Source organism: Protopterus annectens, chromosome 16.part0 (assembly GCF_019279795.1).
Source record: "Protopterus annectens isolate FY-2018-M chromosome 16.part0, PAN1.0, whole genome shotgun sequence".
Taxonomy (NCBI): Eukaryota; Metazoa; Chordata; order Ceratodontiformes; family Protopteridae; genus Protopterus; species Protopterus annectens.
The window spans coordinates 117,657,766-117,676,674 of NC_056750.1; positions in this window are offsets into that span (position 1 = coordinate 117,657,766).

The following is an 18,909-nucleotide window of genomic DNA, read 5'->3' on the forward strand; positions in this document are numbered from 1 at the left end:
GTGGGGGGCTCCCACTTCCAAAGCAGGGAGTAGTAAGCCACCCCCCTATGGAAAAATGTCGCAGTGACTTCACCTTAAGCCTCCCAAGCTCTGCTCCACTACTTGCTCCCTTAGCAGGAAAGCTCCCCCTCACCCTGCATGCAAAAAAATGGGAACTCATTATTCGGGACAAATAGGTTTTGAACATAAGTTTTCCGAGGATGCAGATTCCACTTCCACACACTTACCAACACCAAATGGTTGTCCTGACCTCCCCCCAAACCAATGGACAGAGGCCCAACAGCAGGTTCTCTCTCTTCGCAGTATCAAGGCTATTCAACCAGTCCCAACAGAACTAAGGGGACAAGGCATTTCTTCAAGACTTTTTGTGGTACCCAGAAAAGAAAACCCCTGGCGTCCTATCCTGGACCTCTCTATTTTCAACATCTTTCTGGTGGTTCCAAAATTCAAAATGCTAACTCTTTAACAGCTTCTACCTTTGCTAGCCAAGGATGCCTGGCTGGCAACCCTAGACTTAAAGGAAGCTTACCTGCACATCCCAATAAGGGAATCCTGCAGACAATACCTACGTTTCAGGGCGAGCTCCATGCACTTTCAGTTCTCTGCACTTTCCTTTGGCTTATGTACTGCGCCCAGGGTGTACACAAAGTGTCTAGCTCTAGCCATTGCATTTTGCAGGCAGAGAAATATTCAAATTTACCCATACTTGGACGATTGTCTGATTCAGGCAGAAAGCCAGGACTTGCCATTACAACACCTGGCATTTGTAAAGAAACTTCTAACCTCACTGGGGTACACCATCAACGAAAAGAAACCTCACCTAGTACCCTGCCAACAGATTGTATTCCTGGGAGCAAGCTTGAACACAACTTCCCAGATGGCATTCTTCACTATGGAGAAACAAGTTCATATGACAAACTACTTTAAACTATTGGCCACAAAAACCCAGCTATCTGCAAGGAAAATACTGTAAGCTCTGGGGTTGATGCCTCTTGCATTCTGCTAATTCCATATGCAAGACTGCATATGAGGAAACTCCAGTGGTATCTAAAAAGTTTATTGTGTCATCATTCTCAGGACCTGGAAACAATGATTCCTATCATTCCTTGTCTAAGCACAGAGTTCCTTTGGTGGGCAGTGGCCTGCTACCACAACAAGGGACTCCCTTTCACTCTACCTCCTGCTGCCCAAACCCTAACAACGGATGCATCAGACTATGCATTGGCTCACATGGCAGGGCAGTGCATTCAGGGCAAATGGAACCCGAGACAGATGCACCTGCATATCAATCAAAAAGAAATGTTAGCTGTACAGAATGCTCCGACAGCCTTCAAAGACCTTATTCTTCCAGGACAACTATTGGTAAAGACAGACATCACCACAGTTATGTGGTACATAAACAAGCAGGGGGGAACCCACTCCTGCCCTCTCTGCAGACTAGTCATGACTCTCTGGAGCACAGCCTTGAGCTACCAAGTGCACCTACAAGCTGAATTCCTGGCAGACAAACTAAATTCACTGGCAGACGACTTAAGCAGAAATCTCATGGACCCACATGAATGGAAACCAGAGCCCAAAATATTCCTCCTCTTTAGGAACAAATGGGGAACCCCAGAGGTAGACCTGTTCGCCTCCCCTCAGAACTACCAATTGAAGAAATTCTGCACCAGAACTCCCCACAGTCAAGCTTGGAAAGTAGATGCCCTGTCCTTTACCTGGGAAAGCCTCTCGGTTTATGCCTTTCCCCCTCTGCTGCTCCTCTCGAAGATTCTACTAAAGATCAAACAGGATAAGCCAAGAACGCCAGCACTTGTACCCCCTCTTGCTCAGTCTGACACTGTTACAACCATGGCACCTGCCTCAGACCCCTTCCATGCTGTCCCAGCAGGCGGACCAGATTCTGCATCCTCAGCTTCAAACCCTGAACCTTGCAGACTGGCTAATTTCATGAGCTCTCCTCTAGCATCCCTCAGTAAGCAAGTGCTGGATGTCATTCTGGAGACAAGGAGGCCTAGTTCCAGAAAATCCTATGCTGAAAAGTGGAAAAGATACTGTTCCTGGAGCCAGGCTCAGGGGATGGCCACAGCAGTGCCCAGCTTACTCTATATTCTAGAGTACTTAACAGAAATGCTCCACAAGGACTTATCCTTCTCGTCAATTAAGATTCATGCCTCTGCCATTTCAGCACATTATAATACTGAGCCATCCCTTGCTAAAACAATTCCTTAGAGGGGCCAAAAATTTAAGACCCCCCCCCCCCAGGAGAGCTCCCACTCCAGCCTGGGACCTTAACTTTGTATTAGAAAAGCTCACTCTTCCCCCCCTTTGAGCCAGCTGCAACAGCAAAGTTGAAATTCCTTTCTTGGTAAACAGCCTTGCTTCTAGCCATCACTTCAGCAAGAAGAGTGTCGGAATTACAGGCCCTCATGGTAGTGGAACCCTTCATTATCTTCCATACGGATAGGGTTTCCCTCAGGACTAATCCTTCCTTTATGCCCAAGATGGTGTCTTAGTGTGGCCCTAAACCAGTCCATTCATTTGCTTACTTTTTTTCCCTAATCCACAAAACAAAGGGGAACAGATACTGCACTCTCTGGACGTGTACAGACAACTTAGATTCTATTTGGACAGGACTAAGCCTCTCAGAAAATCTGATAAGCTGCTAGATGGCTTTGCTGCAGGGGCAGAAGGGAAGGCTGTTTCAAAGCAAACCATTTCCAAATGGATAGCCCATTGCATTCATTTCTGCTACACGCACCATGGTAAACCTACCCCACAGGGGATAAGATCACATTCCACCAGGGCTGCATCCACCTCTACCGCATTTCCCAGAGGAGTCCCTACCAGGGACATCCTGGAGGCTGCTACCTGGAGCTCTGTACATACCTTCACCAAACATTACCACCTGCCTATCTTTTCTAAATCCAGAGCTGGATTTGCCACAGCAGTCTTGCAGGGCTTAATAGCTGGCCCTAATGCTCTTTAACTACCTCCTCCCTTCCTTAGCTTTGGGAATCAACCCAAATGTATTGACTGCAACAGTGAAACACGAAGCACATAGTACAGTTGTGTACACTTACCATAAATGTAGATGTTCGAGTGTATTCACTGTTGCAGTCCTGGTTACCCTCCCTCCAGCCCCTTGACTTCTCTTGGCTCTACCTTTCCTTCTTGTTTGGTATGTATGTGTGTGTGTCTATATATATATATATATATATATATATATATATATATATATATATTTTTTTTTCCCCATGTGTATTTGCTTTTTGATGGGGGTGTACCAGTACCATACCATATAATTGCTTCCTATTGTGGGGGCACCTGACATCTGGGGCAAGAAAAACTGATGTAATAGCGTCAGCTGCATATTTTATACCCCTGACGACCTGACGTCATGGAAGAAGCGACAGCATCCGACGCAGAAATCCGAAGACACTGGTATTCAGGCTGGCTGAGGGCTACCTGCAGGCAGATAACCCAAATGTGATGACTGCAACAGTGAATACACTCTAACATCTACATTTATGGTAAGTGTACACAACTGTACTTTTTTCACTCCAAACCCTGCCCCCCCTGTGGGGGGGGGGGGAGTCCTCCAAGGATGGTCTAGTTCATGCTTGGCCATCCGGTCTTCTGTATGCTTACCCTCCACCTCCTCTAATTTGAAATTCAAGCAGAAAGCTTGACAGCTAGGGAGCTTTAGTGATCCTCATTGCCCCCTTCTGGCCTTGCCAAGTTTGGTTCCCCCCTTTGTGGTCTTATGCAGTGTGTTCTTGTTGGACATTAGATCCATTTCCGGATCTGATTTCACATCCCTCAGGGATCCCTCACCCAGATCTGGTCAGTCTGAAGCTGATGGCTTGGCTGCTCCAGTTTCAGTGATAGCAAGGACTCCTGGGCTGTCTTCCGGTTTAAATGATTTTGGTGGCGGCTCACAAGTCTTCCACCAGGAAGGTTTATTCCAGTAAGTGGAAGTGTTTTTTTACTATGGGCGTCTCAGCATGGTTCAGATCCCTTCACTGCCCCAGTCCCTGCCATTTTGGAATTTCTGTCAGGTATTCTTTCATCAGGGGGCCAGTTTTTCTATGGTAAAGGTACAGCTGGCAGCTATCTCCAATTTTCATATAGGAGACAATTTGGCTTTACTAGCTTCTTCCAAGCTTTGTAAAGCCTTTTTGAAAGGTACTGTTTTACTTAGACCTCCAGTCAAGGACCCTACACCCCCTTGGGATCTTACGCTAGTCCTGCAAACCTTTATTTCTTTTCCCTTTGAACCAGCAGCTTTGGTGGATTTACAAATCCTGTCTTGAAAGATAGCTTTTCTGGTTGCTATTACCATATTGTATTGAGGCATTGTCCTCCAAGTCAGCATACATTGTTTTCTATGAAGGCAGGTTTTCTTTAAAAACTAACCCTTCCTTCGTGCCTAAAGTGGATACAGAGACAAATATCAATCAGACTATCCAGTTGCCAGTGTTCTTCCAAAACCATTCCACAGGGGTGAATGCATGTTGCATCTCCTTGATGCTCATAGGCAACTGCTTTTCTATTTTCACAGGACAAAGAAACATCGAAAAGCTGAGCAATTATTTTTATCCTTCTCACCTAACTGTTTGGGCCAAGCAGTGTCGAAGATTACTATCTCTAAATGGAGTATGAATTGCATTTCTACCCTTTATTCTTCAAACTGTATGCAGCTACCCCACCCTCTAAAAGCACATTCAATGAGGTCTATGGCCACTTCATCTGCCTTCTCTACCAGAACCTCTGTTGATGACATTTGTGCTGAAGCAACTTGGTCCAGACATCATACGTTTGTATTTCACTATAAGTTAGACATTGTTTCCAGAAGTAGAGCATCCTTTGATATCTATTTTCTGCACTTACATAAGCCTGCTGAATCTAGCTTTGTTTGTATAACTTGAGCACTAATCCAGGCATTCTTTAAAGTATTCAATTGTATTTATTACTGCTTGGTAGTAACTTGATTAAAGTGTAGCTATCATTCTAAGTCTTTTGGATTAAGCACTTGGGCTTCAGACCAGTTGTTTTACATTAGGAAGGTTTGTGGCCTGCACTGTGGTGGCAGGACAGGTAGCTTACATCCTTCTAAGTTGGGAACTGCTGATTGAGGGCTCAGTGTCTGTTATTCTAAAAGTGTATTAGTTCTGGTTTAAGCACTTGGGCTTCAGGCCAGTTATTTTACATTAAGAAGGTTCGTGGTCTGCACTCTTGTGGGAGGAGAGGCTGGACTCTGCCCTTCTGAGCTGGGAATTTCTGGGTAAAGGCTTATAGTGCCTGCATATTTGAACTGTTTCTTACTGAAATTGGTACACCTTGTTTGCTGTAGCATAGACTAGATCCAGACCTGCTGAATCTAGCTTTGTTTGTATGCTTGTTTGTTTGCTTGTTATTTCCCTGAAGCGCTAATTCCACCTAAAACCCGGCTTTTCAGAGCTTTTGTGGATCCCTAGTGATATCTGCATTGCTTACTGTACTTATTTCCTTGTTTCACTTGAAAGAAAGTTACTGTTTGTCGTTTTTGCATTTAAGTTACCTGTAACACATTGCATTTAAGTTACCTGGCACTTGCTCACTAAAGCAATTATATAAGTCAGCACTAAAAAATTAAAAGCACTACAACCTCACAAACTCCCCTTGAGTACCTTGTTCCCCATTAGCCCTTTTTTTCAATTATAAAGGAATTCCCAATACTATTCTAGCATGTCCAAAGGTCAGTTGTCAATCTCCTCTCCGGTCCAGCTGGTGAATCTGGGAATCTTGAGGCAATGTTACAACTGCCTCATGTACACAGACAACCCTCTCCTCCTCCCAACAAATTCCAACACATGTGAGAGATGCAACCATATAGCCATACTGGAGGCTAAGCTCTCTCAACTCAGTACTGGCGAAACCAGTCAGGAGGAGAAGGAAACCACACTCACTACAATTCCAGTCTCACATAGACCTACCACAACAGCAAACCAAACACATAAACACACAAAAACATACTCAGAGGCTCTAAATAAAAATCTGCCTAAACAGCAGAGACCTCCAAAGCAGACACCCAAGCAACTGCTACCCCAAAACAAAACACGTGCAACACATAGCTCACAAAGCCAGTGTGCCAAACAGTCACAGCCCTTAAGGCTAAACAACACACCTGATACACTTGTAATAGGTGACTCTATCGTCAGGCACACTGACATCCCGCTCACCAGGCTGAACAAGGAGAAGGTCACGGTGAGCTGCCTGTTGGGCGCTAGGATCCGCCACATAACACAAGCACTCAGGTCACTCCAAGGCAAGTACAAATATGACTCAGTCATTGTCCATGCTGGTGTGAATGACCTGAGATGTACCTCCCTGGACTACATGGAGGAGCTCTCTGAGCATGTAGCCCAGGTGGTATGACCCTGACCTTGAGTAGCATCTTACCCTCACCAAGAATGATGTCACAGTATGAAGACAAGATGATCAATTTCAACAATTGGCTTAAGTATTGGTGTCATTCAAAGGGGATCCAATGCCTGTCAGCCTGGGATGACATGCTCGACAAGCCACGATGCTTTGCTAGGGACGGCTTGCACCTGTCACCCCTGGGCTTTCGGATATTGGCAAAGGCTCTTGCTACCCCCATAGTGCCTTTTTTAGGCAAGACTCAAAAGACAAACCCACCTCCATAGGTATCACGAGGGATAAGAAAGTAAGAGTAATGCTACTCAACGCCAGAAGTCTAAACCTCAAGATGCACGCACTCAAAACTCTCCTTAGCATGGAGAACATTGATGTCTGTGCAGTAACAGAAACCTGGTTCAAGGCTCCCGAGAGCACCCCAGCACTACCAGGTTATACCTCATACCATGCTTTTCGGCCCCAAAACTTGGCCCGAACCACAAAAGGAGGGGGAGTGTCAATATTCGTCAGATACCCACACCTCCAGGTTGGTGGCACAGCACGAAGCATCAGAGACTATCCATGTGCAACTAACAGTGGGTAAAACTGCCTTCCAGTTTATAGCCTGCTACAGACCACCCTCCCAAACCCAGGAACCCCACTGAGAACACTGGAAAATATGAAGGTCTTTCCAAACACCATTATATTGGGCGACTTCAACTACCCAAACATAGACTGGGAGCATTACTCTAGCTCCAACACCCTAGCCCAAAGGTTCCTAGAATTTATAAACTCAAATGCTATGGAACAACTTGTTACCACTCCCACAAGAGGGAAAAACATACTGGACCTAATCATCACCAACATGGGGACTCTATGCTCCAGACCAGAAGTGTATCCCTCATTGGTAAGATCAGACCATAAACTAATCTCACTGGATATTCACATCCCAACTCCACCCCCTGCCCTGAAAACCACAGTGAAAAACTTCCCTAATGCAAATTTCACACTCCTCAAAATCGAGGTGGAATCCTTCAAAGCCCACGGGCCTGTGGAAAATCTGGCCCAGACCGCAGAATCCTTTATAAACGCATTCTATGAACACCTTCAGGAATGCATGGATCATGCAATCCCAAATAAAACCAAGTCCCAATCCTCCAAAGGCAGACATCCTGTCTGGTGGACCCCAGCCATAAACAAACTATACAATAGAAGGAGGAAGCTACTACATGATAGAGCAAAATCCCAAAAAGGGAAGGCATCTCTGATCAGTATTAGCAAAAAACTACGGGCACTCATAAAATCATCTAAGGCCAGCTTTGAGAGAAAAATTGCACAGGACACTAAGGATAATCACAAGGCTTTCTTTAGTTATGTTAGGAACCTGGGTGGGAATTCCCAGATATGCTCAGAATTAGTCCAAAATGACAAAAAATACACCAAACACACAGACATTGCCAACATCCTAGCTGACAGGTTCAGCACAAACTCCCCCCCCAAAAGGGCAAATATCTATCCCAGCAGAGGACTGCCCTCCTGACATCTCAGATGCTCAGGTAAGGGCTGCCCTCTCCAAAGCAAAAAATACAGCATCAATGGGACCAGACAGTGTCCTGGGCTGCGTCCTACATGAACTCCAAGAAGAGCTAAACCCAAACATAAAACTACTGTTCAATCTCAGCCTTACTACAGGATATGTACCCAAAGAGTGGCGTACAGCAAAAGTGGTCCCTCTCCACAAAGGTGGTGCCTCAACGGATCCTGGAAACTATCGCCCCATAAGCCTGACTAGCTTGGTCTGCAAAGCTATGGAAAGGATCATCATGGACCTCAGAAATAAAGATATTGGGGACCTACAGACACTGGATCCTACCCAGTTTGGCTTTGTTAAGGGCAGATCCTGCCTCTTAAACCTGGTTGATTTCTTTGAAACCGTCACCAAGGCCATTGACGAGGGGAAGGTGGTCCACACAGCCTACCTGGACCTCGCAAAAGCCTTCGATACAATACCCCACTCGGGCATTATAGATAAGCTCACCAGCTTAAATATAAACCCCTATGTCACTAGATGGGTTGCAAACTGGCTCAAGGACAGAACCCACATGGTTAGAATTGCTGGAGCCATGTCAGACTCCAAACCAGTTACAAGTGGCGTCCCACAAGGCTCAGTCCTGGGACCTCTCTTGCTCGGTATATATTTCTCGGAGGTACAGGCAACACGGAAGGACTGTGGCTGACCAAGTTTGCAGATGACTGCAAACTGGACGCCATAATCGACACTCCAGCTGACACAAGCATCCTCCAAAAGGGCCTCATAGAAACAGACAACTGGTGCCAGAGCCATGGCCTCAAGCTAAGCGCCAAAAAGTGTATAGTCATCCCCTTTGGCAAAAACGAAGTGCCCACAAATTACCACATAGGTGGTAATCCATTAAGTACAGAAGAAGTAATTAGGGACCTGGGGACCCAAGTTGACAGCAATCTCTCATTTGACAACCACGTGGCCAAAGTGGTTAGAAAAACATTTTATATAGCCCACCTAATCATGAAGGGATTCACATCTAGATCAGGGGAGGTCATCGTGCCTCTTTACTCATCTCTCATCAGGCCCATAATTGAGTACAATACCCCTTTTGGGATGTACCTTACCAGACACCTGCAGCAACTGGAAAGACCCCAAAAGTACCTCACCAAGAGGATCAAAGGGCTCAAACAGATGCCATATGCTGCCCGGTTAAAGAAACTCCAGCTCTACTCAGTGGCATACCGCCTGCTCAGAGGCGATCTGTGTCTGACGTATAAAGCCATGTCCAACCCGGAATTAATGGACATGCTGCACCTCAGAAAATCCAAATCCCATCGAGCTACGCGCTCGAGAGACTTGAACCTCAGCACTGAAATAAATAGGACATGCTAGAGGGACAGATACCCAGAGGCTCCCTTCACGCTGGAATAAAATCCCAGTCCAGGTTAGGCAGAGTCCCTCATTGACTCGAAAAAGGGCATATCAAAATTAATTTAAAATGGGTGGCGAAAGCCAAACACACTCTGGGTAGGCTTATAAATGCCCTAGGGCAGATAGCCTAGTATGAACCTATGACTCCACGGTGCTCCAGCATATCCTTCCACGAGGGCACCCAGGGAACTATGTAGCTGCGGACTCTGACACAGAAATGAGGAAGAATGAAATGGAAACAGATTTAGAAGTAATGTAATTGCCATAACGAGGCATCTGTGTTGTCCAATTTCATTCTTTCTCATGTCCCTCCCATCTGTCCCCCATCCTTATTGCTTGGAGGCATCTAGAGGAAGTCAGGAACTCATGGGTTCCTAGTTTGAGCTTCAGAGTATGGTTATTTTTTCTTCTATATTAACTTCAAGAGGATAGGTATTTACCCTTTTGGTAAACTGTTCATAAGTCAGCAAACTTGATCTGAGGGTTAGAGCAAGTGTGAGGCATTACGGAGAGGGAGGAGCTTGAGACTCAGATCATAGTCTTGTAAAAGTGGTCAGATCAGATCCTAGACCCAGAAGTGAGGAAAAATGAAACTGGACAACACAGATGACAAGTTCTAGTAAGTACATAACTTCTAATTAATTCTTATCATTCTTCTTCTCACAAGGATCTCAAAACAAATAAGTTTGGGGAGGAAAAATGTATATGCTGCTGCAAATTTAATTTTTAGAATTTTTAATTATCAGGCTCGTATGTTAACATTTATTCTAACTGTGAAAGTATGAGGAATGTTTTTAGCTGCAGGTCCTTCATGTGAGGTAAAAGTCTGCTTTGTGAGATTGTTTCTTCAGTTTGTCAGGTCACTACTCATTTTTAAAGTGTGTTTATGTTACGACTGTAGATTCTACATCAAGGGCTGTGGCCACTGTTACTATACTGAAGAGGTTTATCTGGCTGCATTCGAGAACCTCCCAGATTATGTAAAAATATGAGATTTTAAGTTCTTCTTTGGATGGAGATGTAATTTTTGGACCCTGTGCTTCAGAGGTTATGACAAAAAATGTGAGAGAGGTATGCTGATACAAGGAATTTCTTAGATTTTCAGCCTGCCTTCCTCCAAATTTTGCAAGGGATTCACTGCTCCCTTGTTCATTTTTGGCAAGAAACAGAATAGTCTCAGCAAAATGCTGATAAGCAGACATTTAAAATGCAATGGCAAGGAACTTCCAAAAAAAGCATGAACCTCTCCAGACTAAAGGACAGTCAGATAAAGCAGAGTGACTATGTAAGGGTGTTGTCCCTCCTGTCCCTCCCACTCTGGCAGTCCTGTATCCCTTTCACAAAGTCTGAATCTCTAGTTCTCTCTTTGGCAACAGATTAATTCAGGCAGATGTATTCTGAGACTGATTCAGCAGGGTTACAGACTGCTGTGGGAAGAAATTCCAGTCTTTTAGGCAGATATATTCCACATACACCAGACCAAGCCCCTCTGTTCCATCATGTCCTACAGCAGCATGCCATCTATCTCAAGGGGATAATAGAAACAGTCCTTCCTTCCCAGTTGGGAATTTATTTTATTCCAAAATGTTTCTAGTGCTAAAGAAAGAAAAAAAAGTGTTTGGAGATAAGTTCTGGACCATTCTTTCCTAAATCAGTTTGTGATAGTGCCCTAGTTCAAAGTGCTTTCACATCCTAAGCTGTCACCTCTACTCATTTTAGTTTTTTTTTGGAAACCTGTATTTAAAGGATTCTTATCACATTCCTGTTTATCTAGACTTCAGAGTTTTCTTAAGGTTTTGTATGTGTGGATCACAGTATCAGTTGTCTGCATTACCCTTTGGGCTATCCGCTGCTCCAAGAATGTGCATAAGGTGTCTAGCTCTTTTTATAGCTCATTGCAGGCTATATGGTATCAGTATTTTTCCATATTTAGATGATTTCTTTATCTTTGCAGTCTTTCAAAATGTCAAGAATCTCTCTATCACTTTAAGAGATCTCCCACACACACTGTGATTGCAAGAGAATATGCAAAAGTATCTTCTAACTCCATCACAAAGGATTGTGTTTTGGAGTGTCTGCTAGACACCTCGGTGCAAAGAGTTTTTCTTCCACAAGAAAAATAGATCTATATTTGACTGTATCCTAGGGGTTTCCACTCAGACTTCAGTCATTGAGAGGGAATACTTCAGGATTATAGCCTTCATGGCATCTGTGATTCTCATGATTCCTCTGGCAAGACTCCACATAAGAAAGATACAGTGGTATGTGATAACTCTTTGGTCCCAGCACCCATTATCTTTTCAGATCCCATTTCTGGGATTTGTCAAAAGAGAAAGCGCTTGGTGGAGACATCAGATATCCCTGAATCTAGGTCTCCCTTTCTCCCCTCGTGCTCCAAAGCATTCAGTCACCACAGGCACTTTAGACTTTGTTTCAGAGCAGTGATAAGGAGGTCAAAAGTGCAAGTTATCTAAGACAACAAAGACAGATTCAAGCACATAAACATAAAAGAGATGCTTGCTTTTATCAAGGCACTCTGTTCTGTGAATCACCTTTAGTTACCAGGACGCCTTCAAGTAGTTGCAGACAATACCACAGTGAAGTTGTACGTAAACTAGCACTGGTCCTCTGGTTGTTATTCCCTGTGCAGACTAGCCATCTTTGCATGGAATGTAGCTTTACAGCATGATCTCACTCCACAGACCTCCTGCATTCTCTCAGAACAAAATTGTGTGGCAGACAAGCTGAGCAGGAGGCAGACTCTCACGAATGGAAACTTGATTAGGTAGTATTCCAAGATTTGTTGCATCTGTAGTGGGGTCATCAGGTAGACTATTTTTGCCACCTCTGAACAATCAGATGGCAAAATTGTGGTCCAAGACTCCATGCAAGAAAGCCTGGAAGGCAGATGCCTTTTCTTTAGCTTGTACAGGAATGTTCTGTATGCTTTTCCACCCTTTCCACTGTTATCTAGGGTACTTGTAAATATTCAGAAGGAATCCCCAAGATAATTTTGGTGACTCTTTTCTGGCCCGTGTAGCAGTACTCCTCCCTTCTTTTGGAATTGCCCTACAAAATCCTTTCCTATGACCTGTTCTACTCCTATATAAGGGGTTAATTTCTCAACCATTTCAGCATGTCTACCCATTTATCCTCCTCTTTCATTGCATTCTCAGGTCAGAATGTTTTTGAAAGGGGTTTTGCATAAGATATATCTTAAGAAAAACTGTGGCTTCTCTTTGGGATCTTATGTTGTGTTAAAAAAGCTAACTGCTAACCAGTCAGTTCTTCAGTCTTGGTGACAGCAGAACCAAGTATTACACAGAGTTTTTCCATGACAGATATGAAGACTTGGGTTTCTTCTACTTTGGTGCCGTTTCTTATCTGACCAGTTCTGACTCTAAAGGATCTCTGGACCAAAGCAACAGCGCTAGCTCTGGGGGCAAGGTTAACTCTGAAGTTTTCGGAGCCATCCTTTGCTCTTGGTGCCTCTGCCCTGTACAGCTAATCTTTATTATCAGCATCACAGCCTAGTCAAGTGGAATTCCTAAGTTTGCTTGTTGTGGTTGTTTCAACTCTCATCTGAATAATTTTGGGTTCCCTCGCTACTTTAGGGTTTGTGGCTGTCAAGAGGCACTGTCTGTATCAGACGACTAGGATACTGTCACTCTGTTCCATCCATCTTAGAATGCCCTTGGGTCCTTATCCTACTGTTCCTGTCTCATTAGGAAACCTGGGCCTGTGAGAGAGACTGTATCTTCTGAGTCTTCGGTGGAATTTCCCACTGTAGAGGATCCTAGAAAGCATACATATAAAACGAAGCACATTGACTGTCCCTCAGGAATCATTAACTGAAGACACTGGTTTTGATGAAGGGTTGTGGTCCCCCAGATCCCCCCATGAGGGCATTTCATTAGGGGGATTTTTAAACTTCATAGACAAAGGTGGGTGATCCACTGAAGCCCCTTACCAAGAAGAGTCAGTGTTTCTTGAGGCCTTCTGGTCCATCCCAGCTACTTGCGTGGTCTCTCCTGCTGATGAGATGTTTGATCTCATCTCTTAGAGGGCATGGAGGGAGACAGATGTGTCTGAACCAATGCCCTGTAAACCAGATAAGTAATTATAGTCTCTCCTAAGGACTGTGTTAGCATTGGAGCAAGGGTCCAGCCATTAATTCCATTGTAGTGGCTGCTACCACCAAGAAACAGCTAGCTGAACAAAGCTGTTCTTTTCACTCCACCTGAGAGTCCGCACTGAAAATCCAATCAGTAAAAAACTAAATGAAAACTCCAGCCAAGCTAGAACTTCCAATGAGTGACGTAGTGGCTAGAGTTTTCATTTAGTTTTTTCCACCTGAGAGTCCAGGACATTGGACAGATTTGGGAAATGGGTGTATGTTTCATCCACCTTTACACTGAGGGAGATGAATTAAATAACACATCAGAAGAATTTGACAAACGAATTCTCCAAGTTCCTATCGAAATACATCTCTGCAGAGGACAAGAAAACCTTGGAGTCACAGCTGACCATCCTCCAGTCCTTTTCCAATGTGTCGTGCCTGATATCTAACATGACAGAGGAAGCTTTGAGAGCTGGAAGTGCCAGTGTTACCATAAGGAGACATGCCTGGATGCGCTTGTGTGACTTTGCAGAGCACTTCAAGACATACCTTGACAATGCCCCGTATAATGTTCAGTACTCTTTGGTCCTAAAGTCAATGAAACAATCTCTAGAAACAAACTAGAAGGGAAAGGTTCTTGCCCAAAACTTCTGGGGAATTCTGATGGCAGATGTTGCCCCTGCTGCAGAAGTGGGTTGGCAAACCAAGGTTTCTGGGGACCTTTCTAAGAGGCCTTATCAGCACTTCTGAATGGTTGCCTGACTGCCTCACTCAATAGGCAGTCAGGAGTGCTTTTGTCTGCACTCCAAGGTCTGGACATCCATCACATGTGAGCAATGGGTGCAGAAGATCATAACCAGAGGCTGCTCAATTCCCTTTCTTTTTTATCCCCACCATCAAAAAAGCAACCAACTGTTCCACCCTTCCAAAGAGGGGCAGCACTTCTGAAATAAAACTGCTGGAAAGCACATCCTCCAAGAGGTCCCTCCAGTCCAACACAGCTCTGGAACATAATCAAGATTTTTTTTGGTGCCAAAAAAAGAATGGGATCATCATGACAATTTTGGACCTTAATTTCAGTTAGTATGTCAGACAGATGAAGTTCTATATGGTGATGGTACAGTTCATTCTTCCATTGTTGAGAAAGGATGATTTCATGATGGGTACTACCACATAATGATGGAGAGGTAGTCAAGACGTTTTTTTCACTTCTGTCTGGGAACCACTCACTTCCATTTCAAGGCCCTGCCCTTTGGTGTCACGACAGCCTCCGGGTGTTCAAAAAGTGCATGGTAGTGGTTACACTTCAACTCAGACTGCAGGACTTCTGGGTGTTCCCATATCTGGATGACTGGCTCATTTATGTACCTACCAGGAATCTTCTCATCCATGCCAGGGACTCTTGCTCCACCTTTGCTTCTGGCTAGACATCACAGTGAACTCAGACAAATCCAAGTTTCTCCTGGTGCAATTGGTAGAATTTATAGGTACACACCTGGACAACAGTATGCCAGGTAGAGAGACTTCCAGAGAACAGGTTGACTACTACTCACAATCTGGCATTGGAAGCAGTTTCCTGCTAGAAGCCACCAGTGAGACTAATTATTTGATTGCTGATGTCAATAGCTGCATCCATTACCCTTGCTCCTCTAGTCAAGTATCATATGAGAATGCTCCAGTGGACACTTGTGGCACAGTGGTCCATCAGACATTAATGGGTTTTCAGTTATCCCTGACAAATATTTGCAGAAGGCACATCTCTTGGTGGCTCGAATCCTTGATGGTGTCACAGGGTCGTTCATATTTCACCACCTCTCAAGGCCACAATGACCACAGATGCCTTCAGCTGGAGTGGGTGGGACACTGCATGAGAAAAACAGTCCAAGGTGTGTGGTTCCCCTGTGGGACTAGTCTTCATTTCATTACATTGAGAAGCAGTGAAGGTGTGGGAGAGTGAGATATCTTCCTAATGTTTTCAGATAGCAATGCACATCCTGGGGAAATCCAGTGTTCCATCAAAAACAGCCTCAGTAGGTCTAATCTGCTGCTTCACTAGTGGTCCCTTAATCTGAATGTGGCACAGCAGATTTTCTGTCACTGGGGTTGAACATGCTATGGTCTTTGTCGCCCTTCACAGTACGAAGTGCAGCAGGTACTTTACCCTGATCCTCCAGGAGGGGGAGTAATCAAGGGATGTTCTCAGGGCCGGCCTTAGCTGAAATTGCGCCTTAAGCAAAGTAGTGCTCTGGCACCCCTTGAGCCAAACCCATGCCATACTCATGATACACCCCTATTTGAGCCACACCCACAGATACATTACTCCCCATGAAAGCCACTTCAGTTATTTCCTTCAATTTTTTAAAATTTATGAAAATAAATTTCTATTGTAATGGGTTTTGAATTACCAAGCATTTTCCGAAAGTTACGAAGTCCAAAGTTAATACCAGAGTTCATCTGACAAGTAATAACATCAAAAATCAGAACCAGCTGAGAGAGAGAGACACACACACACACACAATTCAGTCCCAGCAGGTGCCCAAAGCTGTGCCATTAGCTGGCAGGTACCATTCACCCAGGCATATGAGGCTTTGTCTTTCTGATTACAGGACATTTATTGAAGAATGTTTTGATCAAGGTTACATTTCACAGCCCCCCCTGCCTTAAACATAACTTTTGGTCTGTCTGTGTCAGGACTGGAATGACAAAAAAAAGGGGAGGCCCGTTTACATTTTTCTACTCACTTTGCATGCTATTTCTTTAAATTAATCACTAGTTTTTCAGCAAAACACTTATGTTTCTATCTACTTGTTTATGCTTCTTGATTGTATTGTCTTAATAATTTATGAAATGTAATTCACCTTTTTTTTCTTTTTGAAAAGTTGCCAGTTTTAGGAGGGATTAAGAGGGGCAGAGCAAACTTTGGAGTCAAAATAAGATAGTTGAAAAAGAGGTAAACTGCCACAACCACAGATTTGTAAGCAACCAAAGATCTGCAAGCAGCACTGTCATGATCACATCACCCATTTATAACTAAACCTGGTGAGAGGACACATGAAACATTCACAGACAACAGCTTAACAAGACACAGGTACATTCACTTAATGCAAGAGAAGTAAACACTTACTCCAGATGTTATCTTCTCTGCAATCTTTGTACTACTACAAGTGCACAGGACTGGACAGTTTTTGCTGTCCTTACCATTCTATACTGCTGTTTAAATCCAAAAGCACCACCAATAGATACTAACCCTATGCACAGCTGTGCCACATTTCACAGAAGAGACACAAACATTTTTTCCAGTAAGCAATGAAACAAACTATATGAACCAATGGCAAAATCGTCCAAATCAGAACATTTCAACCATAAAGGCCACTCAAACTTGTGTCATTACAATCCACCAATACCAGTCAATATACACAATCTCTGCAGAAGTAAAAGTCATCTGAATAATTCCACATTAAAGAGATCTATAGCTAATGAAAAGGTTGCGGCAAGCAAACAACTTTATATTTCAGTGTTTCATCTGCAAATTCAGTGTCTGCTGTCACTGAAGAATAAATTGCCTACGTTACATTGAAAAGAATGGTAAGCTGGTAATATTGCACTAGGGAATGGGATAGCAAACTGAAAACAGGTTCATAGTTACTAGGCATCTCATCCAAAGGAGTGCATACTCAGGACGGCAGCACCCCACCCCCTTAAAATACAGCACAGTATCAAGGATGAACAGAATTACCTCTTGCCTCAATGTATGGACAAAATTTAAAGAACTGCTTGACAGGCAAAAATGCAAAAAAAAAAAATTCTGGAATTGAACAGGCATGCATGCAACAACAGGAATGACTAGAAAGCTGATGGACACTCTTGTAAATAGTTATTTCTTTGTTTCTGTATTAAGGTTCATAGGATGATACTGGGCTATTGGCCTGGAGGCCCTTATAAGCCTAGCCAAGAATTTCACCCATGTTCCCTATAAGATTAGTTTTTTTTTCCCTTACTTTTAAATATGTATATACATTTCTGATTACAGATTTTGTACGAATTATGTTTTATAAAAAATTTAATAAAAACATTTAAAAAAAAAAAAGAAATTCTGATCAGTTATTAATTTTTTATGAAGGTAAGAATAAAGGACATACTGGGTCAAAATAGACTTTCTCCAAAAGATTGTTTCATTCCATTACCTTTTGTTACATTTAATAGAATTAAGCAATTCCATGCAGGGACAGTGCTTACTCTACCAGGACACTGGCCTCATCTGTGGCTTTTTAGAAAGGGATGGATTCTAGAAGTATTCTAGAATCAGCAACTTGGTCGTCAGTTTATACTTTTACAAGACACTCAAACTCAACTGCTTCTACAGGTTTAGATCAGACTTCGCTCAGACCATTCTCCAGCGACATCTGTACCCTCATCCTTCCTCCACCCAGTTAGTATATACTATGGTAAACGGCCCTTACAGCTAAGGCTACTACAGCAGTGATCCAGTGATGGACAGAGTACATTTATTTAAGTAAACTTAATTTAACAGTACCTGTTCGAATGATCACTGCTGTAGTAGCCACTCTGATGACTACTGTTACAGTTTATGTATGGTAAATCTGTCATGAAAACTTTGTGGGTTTGCTTCCTTTGAAGTGTTATTTGCTCTGTTATATTGCAATCAGCCTGCACATGTGAGAAATGCTTCTGATTATGTTCTTATGAAGTTTGCACTATAACATATACATTGTCTCCAATAGACATTACAGTGTGTTGGCATGTTGACTGCAGTGCTAGATAGACTCACTTTGAGAAAAACACATCTTCTATCCCTACTCACCTTATGGAATATTATGGGTGCATGGCTCACACTCCATTTCTGTTAGGTTATGTACATCTTGTTGCATCACAAGTTTAATGGCATATCCCACATCTTTCACGTACGCAGTTCTCACCTGTTATTATTTTCACAGTTTATCCACTTTATGCATCATAAAAAGATATATTCTTTTCTATCTGAAATTTCTGATTGTTGAACATATCCTTGAGGGTTGCAGACACGAATGACAGACTTTTCTGTCTAAGAATTTATACCTTTAAGAACATGCATGTTATATTGCCCCTTTAATTACTCAAAAATCTTTGAAATACAATGGTGCTAGTATTTTTGGAATTAACACTTGTGAATGTTTACATATGACCAATAATGCAAGGAAAGCCAACATACACTGCATTGTGCATTGGATCAAATCCTCCTTTTCAGCAGTGCTATTCCTTTGCATATCACACAAATAGCCTTTGTTACATTGCCTCTTCAATTAGTGGCCACGGTGGTGCAGTGGTTAGCATTGTTGCTTCATAACGAGACTTGGTGTCTGGTTTGATTCTCATCTGGAGTGCCTTCTGTGCAGAGTCTGCATGTCCTCACTGCAGATGAGTGAGTTTTAAAGAT